General features: G+C 36.4%; 1 pseudogene; it reads left to right on the forward strand.

Annotated features, from left to right (window-relative positions):
- Positions 1-224: 224 nt before the first annotated feature.
- Positions 225-4,388, forward strand: LOC131843806 (uncharacterized; annotated as a pseudogene).
- Positions 4,389-9,698: the final 5,310 nt, after the last annotated feature.

Below are 9,698 nucleotides of genomic sequence, written 5' to 3' on the forward strand. Positions count from 1 at the left end.
TAAGATTTTTAACATTATAAATAAAACTCAGAATAAAGCCTAACACTCCGACTAGTTTATTTAAGGAACTATACCGGTCGAGGAGAAACGAGAGATCCATAGCTGGCGTAGGTATTTCAATTAACAAACAGCGAAGGCCAGGTAAAGAATCAATTTGTTAAGTCTGCACCAATAGGCCAATGATTAGGGGATTCTGTCAACCAGGAAGGAGACCACCATAGATCATGGTTAAGAAGAGACGATGCGCAAAGACCTCGGGAAGCGCAATCGCTAGGGTTAATAGATCCAGGAACATGATGCCACTCGGAAGGGGAATCGGATGAGGTGATTTGAGACACGCGGTTTGCTTCGAATGTTTGAAGCAAATGAGGAGGAGTCTTTATCCATGCCAGCACAATTTTGCTATCCGTCCAACTATGGATAGCATCCAACACAATTACCTTCTGTAAGCAGATGGTAACTGATAGAGATATTCAGTGGATTACGTATACAGTTGTAAATATAATTTACTTCGTTCCGATTGCAGTTGCACGTTACACACAAACTGTTACTTAGCAACAATACTTATTTTAAATGTGATGGATTATACTTTTTCTACTTCAATCAATGTGCCTAATACGGTCCCTTAATCCATTACATTTAAGACATTCTACATCTCTACATTTAAGTAACATACATAATATAAAACAATATATAGAAGAGTAAACAATAGAACTACTAGCAAAAAACATGTCCAAAATTAAATCTGTTAAAATACTAATAATTTCTGTTGGACCTATACATAGAGATATTCAGTGGATTACATATATAGTAGTAAATATAATTTACTTCGTTCCGATTGCAGTTGCACGTTACACACAAACTGTCACTTAGCAACAATACTTATTTTAAATGTGATGGATTATACTTTTTCTACTTCAATCAATGTGCCTAATAGTAACGTGATGAATTAATTTTGTGAGGAGCACAGCTCCTTGCAATTCCAACTTGGGAATTGTGAGCCGAGTAAGGATAGGGGCAATCTTACTCTTAGAAATGAGGAGATGGACGGAGCAATGGCCAGAAGAGGATTCAGTCCTAAGGTATACAACAGCTGCATAACCAGCCTCCGAAGCATCACAAAAGTCGTGTAAGGAAATGGAAGTGGCATCCGCAGGCAATATCCGACGAGGAATGCTCAGCTGTTTGATATTCTCCAGGTCTTGTACAAATAATAACCACTCATCAGAAAGGGATTGGTTAAGAGGATCATCCCAGTTGAGGCCCGACATCCATAGACGTTGTATAAACGCTTTGGCTTTAAATACAACTGGAGATATCCATCCACATGGATCATAAATACGAGCGATGAGGGAGAGGACTGTACGCTTGGTTAGGGACTTCTGAGGCTTAAAGGAAAAACTGAATGTAAAGGAATCTGCAGTCGGATTATACTGAATACCAAGTACAGGAATGGTTGGTGGGTTATCTGGGTCATGAAATTCATATGGACTCTGTATATGTTCTAGGGGTATTGTAGCATCGCTAAATATACAAATATGATAGTTATTGCGTTTAATAACAAATTATATAGATGTATACTTTTAATTCTTTTATTTGAATATTTGTAGATATAAGTAAATAATCATATATAAATAATAACAAAATAAAAGGTACTAAACTTCTCTTAATCGTTAGACCTCTAATATATTAAAAGCACTAACAATAAGTAAATCCAGTGATCACGTGGTCCGCAGTATAATACTTATTATTTGTGCAGAGAGCTCTGTTCTAGTTAACAGTTAGATCAACAGTAAATCCTTCCACCGAACAACGCCTTTTATATACCCTACATATCCGTAACAAACAAATCGGCAAGACCACGTGATTTTACAGTTTTTCTTACTTTTTAATATAATTATGATCACAACAACTTATTATAAACTTACTATAGGTATTACATTTTTAGGTATTATGTAAATTATTTATTAATATAGTTAAATAACTTAAAATATTTACTTATTTTAGTAATCAGAATATAAAAAACACATTTGACACAACACTTGTATAAAGAAAACCAGTACAATTTAATAATTATCTATCACGTTCGTCAAGCAGGTACTTGTTGTCTATTGTATTGCAACGCTCGACAACCGGTCCGTGGTCCGTTTGCTGCCCCCTGCCTCACCTCACCAGCACTCACTTCTGTGATAGACTTACGAGCGCATATACGTCGCCGTTCTTAACGCTAATAGTACCTACCTACTACAAACAGTGTGCAATTATTTTCTTCGAGTGAATTTAAATTCACTATAAATATTTATATAAATTGAAAATAGAATCTTAAAGTGTTCCCATACTGGGAACACCGTAGATATTGATATAACATAACCACCTACCCGACGACTGGAAACTTTGTATATATACTCGTGAGACTGCATACCGACTTAGCCGATTTGCTGGAGAGGATTGCTGGAAAACCGAGGAGACCGAGGATAGTGGTGTTTATTCTTGAACTGAGCGGACTATATGTTTTGTGACCCAAGGCTTACCCAACCCTGACTTTAAACAACCATTCTTTTATTTTTTTATTTTACTATGAATACATTTTTTTAATAAACTTAATTTGCCGTATTTGTTTTTTTTTAACATTAACAAACGCGACAGTGGCGCCCATGTCCGTGGTCAAAGGTCATAAATCATATTGTTCCGTCACAGTTCACTACTTATCTTAGTTTAGTAAGTAGGTGTGAAGTTGCTCAGTGAGCTAGAATTGTGAAGTTGATTGTTTTGCAGAACTAGGGTGAATATATGAATTGTAAAATAATATATAATTACTACATAACTTAATAGAAATAATCAATCGAATTAATTATTTCTTATATTTGAAATAAGTTTAAGGTATATTCATACTAGTAGTTGCAGTAACTTTTATAGATATATATATGCAATTTGTTTTTACATTTTGTTTACATTACACTATCGATCGTTCTGTAACAACAGCTATATATTGTAACAGAACGGCAAATAGGCTTGGGCATTTTATTTGCGCTTTTATTATTTTTTCTTTTTTTTCTTTCTATGCTTGTATTTTTTATATTTTATTTTTGCCATTTGTGTTTAATTTTTTTTTCATCTTTTACTGTGTATTTTATTATTATTATTATTTGCACAACATACCTAGTGTTAATTCTTCTATTATTTAAAAAAAAAAAGTCTTACCTAATAAAATGTTTACTCTTACAAAAATCTGAACTAAGCTATGAAGTTGCTATACGAGGAGAATCCCCCTTAGACAATGTGGAGGGATTGCGACGACAAGTCACAAAATTGACTCAACTATATCCAGCGGATAAAATTCTTGACTCGGTCTTGGATTTTTCGCTGGATATTAAAGGCTGCGCTGAGACATTAGACAAAATAAAAGTTAATATAGAATCTCTTAAATCAAATTATAATGACTCCTATATATAACAAATCGATACGATAAATATAACAAAGCCTTTCAAAATCATCCAATATAAGTGAACATACGACTTCTACTTGCGAGATTGAACCGGCGGATAAACCAAGTACTTCAGATTTAAACATTTCAGTCACTTGTAACCGCGGTATAAATAGCGAGTTGTCGAAATTGAAATACGATGGAAAGTAATGTGTCCGTGCTTTTATTCAACGAGTAGAGGAGTTTCGTCTATCTAAGGGAGTTTCGGAAGCTAAGATGCTCCAGTCCGCTATCGATATTTTTACCGGTGACGCTTTTCACTGGTATCTTAATAGCACATCTTAAAGATGATTTCGATATATTAGATTATGATTATCGTATGATATCTGAAATTCGGGATCGAACGCAGGGAGAAAATGAGACTATAATAGTCTATTTGTCCATTATGGACGGCATGTTCTCACGACTAAGTAAAAATGTATCTGACGAAGAGAAACTAGAAATCATTCTTCATAACATACACCCCTGTTACTCCACTATTATTGCTGCTAGCCCTTATATTAAATCAATTGATGACTTACGTACCGTCTGTAAAAACTACGAACGTATTAAGGTTCGCTCGGATAATTATAGACAACCGCCAGTGTTTAACTCAAAAATGTTGGCACCTGAATTTTGCTACCAACCCCACAAGCATAAGGACAATCTAAAAAATCTTCAGTGTCAAAACAATCAAATTAAGTCTTTTGAAAATCAAAATAAATCCACAAATTATCATAGTTATCCGATTTCCACTCCATATTGCATTCGATGCCGCGTCAACACCCACTCTATGAGAGACTGTACAGCTGAACGAACAATTTTCTGTTTTGGCTGTGGACAAAAAGATGTCCATAAACCTGACTGTCAAAAATGTAACACAGGCCTTGGAAGTCCAAATTCAGGCCCAAGTTCAAAAAACTAAAATTTGAAAATTGTGGATAATCAGCAACTTATTTCAACTACTCGGAGTGGAATGACTGGCTGCTCTTTATTAAAAATTTTTTTTCTAATTATTCTGGCTCTGTTTCTACAATTTTCAACCCAAAACCGAGTGGTGATTCCCGTCCCTATGTCAAAATTTTTATTAATAATGATAGTTCATTAGGAATGTACGGATTGCTCGACTCTGGGTCTTCCGTTACTATATTAGGAAATAATTCACATAAACGATTGCTTGACCTTGATCTCACATTATGTAGTGATGATAAAATTACAGTTACTGCCGCGGGTGGTCAGAAGATAAGTTCAATCGGTTACATACTTTTGCCAGTCATGTTTGAGGATACGTTTTCTGTATTAAAAGCATATGCCATTCCGGAGATCGAAACCACACTGATTCTGGGTATCGACTTCTGGAACAACTTTCAAATTTGTCCAAAGTATTTAACAGATGCTGATAATTTGTTTACTACTGATCCAGGTGTATCTGAAATTCTTAATACTCCTAATATTCATTTACAGGCATATGAAAATCTTAGTTATTCTCAGAGAATTATTGCTAATGATATTATTGACAAATATCAAAACATTTCTTACGCGGAAAAAGGATTAGGTAGAACGCAATTAATTAGGCATCGTATAAATACTGGCGATGCTGAACCAATACGACAGCGTTACTACCGAATGTCTCCTGATAAACAAAGAATTATTAATGAGCAAGTGGATGAGATGTTAAACTTAGATGTTATTGTACCTTGCGAAAGTCCGTGGTCGTCCCCTGTGTTAGTGGTTGGCAAGAAAGATGGGAACCCACGATTCTGCTTAGATAGTCGTAAATTAAACTCCGTAACAAAAAAAGATGCATACGGTTTACCGTATGTTTCCGAGATTCTTGACAAATTGAAAGATGCTAGATTTCTTTCTAGCATTGATTTATCTAAAGCATTCTGGCAAATATTGATCGATGAGCCAGACCGTGAGAAGACCGCATTCTATGTACCAGGTCGGGGCACGTTTATGTTCAAGACAACTGCCTTTGGATAGACTAATGCTCCAGCTACTCAGCAGAGATTAGTAGATCTTTTGTTTGGTCCTGAATTTGAGTGCAAAGTATTTGCATATCTCGATGACATTATTATTATTAGTCAAACATTCGAGAAACATGTACAACTTCTCCAACGGGTTTTTGAAAAGTTGCGGTTGGCAAATGTCACGATCAATCTCGATAAATGCAATTTTTTCAGTAATAAACTACGTTACTTAGGATATGTTATTGACGCTCAAGGTTTGCGCACTGACCCTGAAAAGGTGAGGGCAATTCTAGATTATCCTACACCAACTAATAAGAAAGAGGTAAAGCGTTTTCTTGGTACTGCTTCATGGTATAGACGTTTTATACCTCAGTTCAGTACAGTGGTGGGTCCATTAAATAATTTAACATCCACAAAGGCAAATTCTCCACCCTTTCAATGGTGTACTGATGCCGAAAAAGCTTTTCTTGAATTAAAATCTCGCTTAGTTCAAGCACCGGTGTTAGCTTGTCCCGATTTTGAGTGCCCATTTCAAGTACATACTGATGCTAGTAGCTTTGGCGTAGGTGCAATGCTGGCACAGACTATTGATGGTATTGAACACCCAATAGCATATATGAGTAGATCTCTAACAAAGCCAGAAAGAAATTACAGCACGACTGAACGCGAAGCTCTTGCTGTGTTGACTGCCCTTGAACAGTGGCGCTGTTATCTAGAAAATGGAAAAGTATTTAAAGTTTTTACTGATCATTCGTCTCTTAAGTGGTTCATGTCCCTTACAAATCCAACTGGCCGACTGGCCGACTATCATCTTTTAATTTTGAGATCGAACATCGACGTGGAAAAGATAAGATTGTCCCCGATGCTCTTTCTAGATGTGTACCAGTTGCATCGATTTATAAAAATGACGCCATCAGTATTTCTTATCCTATCACTCAGGATAACTGGTACTTAAATATTTTCAAGGGCTGTCAAGAATCACCAATTAGTTTTCCAAATTATAGAATAGAAAATAATGTACTATATATATACTTTATTGCACTTATTACATTAATAGACAAGACAGTTATACTAAATTGTGAGCAAGGGCGGGCTTATCTCTGCAAGAGATTTCTTCCAGCCAACCTAACGCTGTGACAGAGGTGGTAATTAGCGAGCAACGATAGTGCTTGAGTTTTTAAGTGGTTGTAATACATATTCCAATGTATACTTAAAGAACAAACAAAAAAAAAAAAAAGCATACACACACTAAATATATAAAATACAATACATATAATAAATAAATATTATATTATAAATATAATAAAATAACCATATATAAATACCTAAACAAATACATAAGCAACTATTACATATAATGATTACATTTGAAACCACGTCATGTATTGATGGAGAGAAAATGAGATTTTAATCTTTTTTTAAATGTGGTGATGGAAGGACTTTCCTGAATGTGAATTGGTAGATTATTCCACAAAAAAGCAGCTCTAAAAGAGAATGAATTTCCCATAAAATGGGTTCTACATGTAGGAAGCTTCAACATTCTAGACTGAACCTGACATGCTCGTTTTGGACGAGTGGGTGGAGGGAGTAATTGAAACCGGGAACGGAGGTACGATGGAGAATTGGGATCATAGAGTATATTATACAGAGTGGAAAGGATATGCATATCACGCCGAAGACGAACAGGGAGCCATTTTAATTTATTACGAAAAACAGAAACATGATCGAATTTTCGCAGACCAAAGATGAATCTGATGGCTAGGTTTTGAAGACGTTCGAGTTTGTTTAGAAGCTCTTCAGTCACATCAATGAAACAAACATCGGCATAGTCGAGAACGGGGAGGAGAATAGATTGAGCGAGCATAATTTTGGTATTGAATGGGAGAAAGTATTGGAGACGTTTGAGCGAATGAAATGAAAAGTGCATACGTCTACTAATTTCATTAATGTGAGGCGACCAAGACAGCGTACCGTCCATTACGAGACCTAAATTTGTTAACTTATCGGTGTAAGTCACAGTAACACCGTTGTAGAATATTGGTGGTACTTCAGTCCAGTCTAATCTAGAGCGCAACCTACTGCTACCTACAATCATGGCTTGTGATTTTGCAGGATTAACAACGAGGCCAAATGAATTAGCCCACAACTGAATGGCAGATAAATCTTTATTTAATGCTCCGATAGCTTGTGGTAATTCTGACAGTGAAAAGTGCCGGTATAATTGCAGGTCATCAGCATACAGATGATAGGGAGATGAAATGATGCGTGATATGTTGTTAATAAATATCGAGAAGAGTAAAGGAGAAAGCACACCGCCTTGCGGCACGCCAGCAGTGAGGGTAGACCAAACTGACGAGGCGTCGTTTACTTTCACGCACTGCTGACGACCGAGAAGATAGGAAGAAAACCATTCGATAACAGGAATAGACACATTGACTGCACGCAGAGCACCAAGCATAATGTCAAAATCAACAGAATTAAAGGCACTAGTAAAGTCCAGTAAAATAATAGCAGTAAGCTTAGTGTCATCCATAGCTAGTCGAATGTCCTCAGTAATATTGAGCAGTGCCCCAGTAGTGCTGTGAGAAGGACGGAAACCAGATTGGAAGGGACATAATAGGTGGTTGGCAGAGAGATAATGATATAGTTGATTATGGACAACTGATTCAAGGACTTTGGAAAAGAAGGGAAGAATGGATATGGGACGGTATTGTGAGAAGCTAGTCGGATTGGAAGTTTTAGGAAGAGGAATAACAAAAGCCTTTTTCCATTGAGTGGGAAAAACATTGCACGTAAGGGAGTAATTTATAATGTGAGTGATAACGGGCAATATACTAAAGCTAAAAGGAGAGCAATCTGGTGGTATTATGTTAAAGAGATGTAATAGAGAACTGGCCTTGACAGCGCTGCTTAAGATAAAGGGGGGAGTAGAAAAATGAGTGTTTAAAGTGTCAAGGTCCAAGTTATTTTCACAAATTACGGTGGATTTACCCACCCCTAGTGATTGAAGAAATTTCCACACTTGAGACTGGCTTAGGTTTTGAATGGTGAAATGAATGTAACGGCGTTGTGCATCCCTACACATTCTGTTACAAATGTTACGTAGTTTTTTATACATTTCAAAATTTATTTGTGACCTGTCAAGTTTATACCGGGACTTAGCCCTGTCACGCTTAGTCATAGTCCTCCTTATTACTGGAGACAACCAGGGAGCAGGCGCATGCTTAACCCGAACAGGACGAATGGGCGCATGAGTGTTGTACAAATTCAATAGTTCACTGTTTAAGGTTTCGACCATCACATCAATGTTATCAGCTGATAGTAAACTAGACCAGTTGATGCCTCTCAAATCATCGCGTAAACGGTCCAGATCCATATGCTTAAAGTCGCGAAGTAAGTGGATCCTACCCCTAGTTTTAGGAGGGCGTACTCTATACGAAAGATAGATAAGATCATGTTGTGAGAAAGGAGAGCACATTTGCCCATGAGAGATAACCAAATTGGGATGAGATGTTATAATGAGATCTATAAGTGAAGGTCTACTATTTGGAAAATAATGGGTTGGCTTCTTTAATGAAAGTACCTGAAGATCAAAAGCAGATGTTAAAGATAATAGTTTGTCGGATCTGTAGTCAGCCTTAATTAGACATGTATTTAAGTCTCCCATAAGAATAGTATGATCGTAGACTGGCACTAATTTTTCTAAAACATTTTCCAGAGTATTAAAATAATCTATTTTATTATTTGGGCTGTACAGTACTCCAAGTAAAATCTTTTTATGGTGAACCACTAAAGAGATGAAAAGGTATTCAAGAGCACCAGTGGACTCAGGTTGAGACATTAACACCACTTCGGCTGCAAGCTGACTACGAAGATATATTCCTACACCACCACCACCAACTAAAATACGGTCATTGCGGAAGAGTTTGTATCCATTAATGGAACAACTGGTAGATGGTATTGAGGGCTTTAACCAGGTTTCAGATACAAGGATACAATCGACTATGCCGGCGCTGAAAGATGTTAGAAAGTCCGTGTGATGAGCTAAAATGCTCTGAGCGTTGACATGCACAAGGGAGAGGAATTTGGAATTCTTATCAAAAACATTTAATAATTTAGTATCTAGTGAATCAGAATCAGCTAAAGAGGAATTATGACTGGAAGCGGTTTCAAAGTCATCAGAGGAAGAACAGGAAAAATAATCATCATGTATATGCATATAAATTAAAATATAGCTAACTATGCTTATGGAATAAATAATA

This window comes from Achroia grisella, unplaced genomic scaffold (assembly GCF_030625045.1).
Source record: "Achroia grisella isolate CSIRO2021 unplaced genomic scaffold, CSIRO_AGI_Agris_v1 utg3403, whole genome shotgun sequence".
Taxonomy (NCBI): domain Eukaryota; kingdom Metazoa; phylum Arthropoda; class Insecta; order Lepidoptera; family Pyralidae; genus Achroia; species Achroia grisella.